Below are 3,187 nucleotides of genomic sequence, written 5' to 3'. Positions count from 1 at the left end.
GTTGATCACAGAATTTCCTAATTAAACAATGCTATCCCCTCTGATTAAATTGTGACTCCCAAAGCCACAGTAAAGAAACATGACTTTAAACAGTGCTACAATTAAAGATGATCAGAGTGTACGTAGGAGGTAGTTACCTTCAGCAGGCCTATTCCTTCACTTAAATCCAAGTAACCTAACGTCTTCAAAATATTTAACTAGCATCAAAACTGTAAGAAAACATGGAGTAACAATAACATTAAAACTGTACCAACACTAATTATTCTTGTTATGCAAATGTACAGTACATGTACAGTACATGGATTAGCACCTGAATTAGAATTTCTCGCCACATAGGCAAAAATCTAGAAACTATGCCTGACAAATGGATATCTTGGGTCTCAAATAAACAAAGAAATAATATCAATATGGCAGTATACCTTAAAAAGCCACATAGAGTGCACTGTGTGAAAAAGTCACAGACCAGCATTCATGTGTCAGAAAGTTCAAATTCTGTGTTCTTGAGCTCTTGACCCATGCAGTAATACATTTACCCAACTCAACTATATGACAAGTATCAGGGGGTAGCTGTGTTAGTCTGTATCTACAAAAACAACAAGGAGTCTGGTGGCACCTTAAAGACTAACAGATTTATTTGGGCATAAGCTTTCGTGAGTAAAAACCTCACTTCTTCGGATGCATAGCTATATGAGATGCTTGGTCACTGGGGGAGAATGGGTGAGATGTTGCTTAGTAGTAAATACATAAATATATAAATATGCAAGTACAGTAAAAGCTTTGTTATCCTGCATATTGGGGGAATGGGGAGTGCTGGTTAGTCAAAAATTCCAGTTAACTAAGAGTTATACTTACCAATGGAGGAAGGGAGTTTGGGTGCGGGAGGGGGCTCGGGTCAGGGGGTTGGGACGTTGGAAGGGTTTTGTGGTGCCGGATCTGGGCAGTGCTCACCTTGGGAAGCTCCCCGGAAATGGCGGCATGTCCCTGCTGCTCTTACACGGCGGAAACACAGCCCCCACAACTCCCATTGGCCATGGTTCCCCACTCCCATTGGCTACAGTTCCCGGCCAATCGGAGCTGCGGAGCCAGCCCTCGGGGCGGGGCAGCATATGGAACCCCCATGGTCGTTCCTCCACATAGGAGCAGCAGAGACATGTCGCTGCTTCTGGGGAGCCACATGGAGCCAGGTAGGGAACCTACTGGCCCTGTGCCAACCAGACTTTTAATTTGTATTGGGAGATATCAGAAATGCCGGTTTCTAGAGCTTTCCGGTTGGTAAAGTGCCAGATAACACAGCTTTTACTGTAATTATAATTTAAAACATACAGTGTTTCTGTCAAAAATAAAAGGTTACTGGGACATCACGAAATGATGGGATTTAAGTTTTTCACAGATAAAGCGTACTATAGGAAAAAAGGCTTAACCTTTGTCTGTCCTCTCTAGAACTGTATTTTAATGATGGCATTCTGTGCTTTATTTAAAATAGTATTGTTACAATACTATCATTTCCAAGCTAGCATATTTTTTCAAAGTAAATTAAAAATGTCCCTGATATTTACAAGTTATTTCTAATTGTTTCAGTTCCCCCAAAGTAAGCTATATGGGTAAAAACACACTTTCTCCAGTATAACAGTATCTTCAGTAGGTCTTTTGGAAGGTCTTAAAAAGAAAAATCACATCCTTAACTGACATTATTATAATAGCAAAAGTTTCTAGTGTAGACCTGGCCTACAAAACTGACATCCTGGTCCCAATTACTGACCTAGCCTCTGAATCTACTGTAGATGATAATGTTATGTAAGTTCTGCTTCAAGTTATGTTCACTAAACTGCAAGGAGTTACCTTCAGGGGCGGCTCTAGGCACCAGCAAAGCAAGCACGTGATTGGGACAGCCCATTTGCACGGGCGGCAGGGATCCAGCATGGGAGCTGAGAACCATGGGAGCTGTAGTTCCTTGGTTAGCTCCCTGCTATAGAGCCAGCCCTGGAGCAGGGAAAGAACTACATTTCCCAGCATTCCCTTGGCCACTACCAACAGGAAAGATGGGGAGGGAGTGAGGAAGCTAAGCCCTCATGCTGCAGCCTGCTGTGAATGGAGAGCTGCACTGTGAGTAGGGATTCCATATTTTAACATTCAAAAAATAGGACACTCCACGGGGAGGGAGGGTAGCCACCATCCACTCCCTCCGACTGCCCCCCACAGAAACCCCAACCCATCCAACCCCCCTGCTCCTTGTCCCCTGATCACCCCCTCCTGGGACCCCTGCCCCAGCTTCCCCCTAGGATCCCACCCCCTATCTAAGATCCAGTGGTCCTTGTCCCCAACTGCCCCCTCCTGAGACCCCCCTAGGATTCCACCCCCTACCTGTCCCCTGACAAATCCCTGGGACTCCCATGCCTATCCAACTGCTGCCTGTCCCCTGACTGTCCCCCTGAAACCCCTGACCCATTCCAACCCCCCAGCCCCTTACTATGCCACTCAGACCAGCGTGTCTGGCTTCGCACAGCGCCAGACACGCTGCTGCATACATGCTGGCGTGCTCCCCTGTGGAGCCACAGGCCCCCCCGCCCGCCCCCCAGCACCTGCCTTCCAGATTTGAACACCTCAAAATTCAGGAGTGCTCAAGCTCAGTTTGGGCAGCTGTTACTTCATTTCTCCCAAATCAAATATACTGATCCACTGTAACTTGCTGTAGAAAAAGTAGGATAAAAATGAGCAAGAAATGCTTCCCAGTGGTTATTAGGACTGGAATTGCTATTTTCAACAGCCATTGCCTTTTTTGTTTGTTTGTTTAAAAGGAAGACAGTGATATTGCATTGGCAAATTCCCCATAGAAAGAAAGAGTGGAACAAAAGAATAATAAAGGCACCTCAACTTTTCCTCATTTATGGAGGACAGTCTTATAATATGCATCCAGATATCCTCCAATCACACAAGCTGAAAATTGTTCCACTTTACTGCAGTTCTGTAACCATATGGGAACCAATCCTGTCTGTGTTCTGTGCACATCTAAAATTCCTGCTGAATGACCCGCCCTGGGAGCGAGTTACCAGTGACCCAGGGCTGCGGCGGAAGGAGGGTGCAGGTGGGGGGGGGTGAGCCCAGGGCTGGGGCGGCAGGAGGTGTGTGTGGGGGTCAATGGTGGGGGGGTAGGGGGAACCCAGAGCTGGGGCGGCAGGGTGTGTGTGTG

The sequence above is a fragment of the Trachemys scripta genome, chromosome 7 (assembly GCF_013100865.1).
Source record: "Trachemys scripta elegans isolate TJP31775 chromosome 7, CAS_Tse_1.0, whole genome shotgun sequence".
NCBI classification, from domain to species: Eukaryota; Metazoa; Chordata; order Testudines; family Emydidae; genus Trachemys; species Trachemys scripta.
This window is presented reverse-complemented; position numbering follows the sequence as displayed.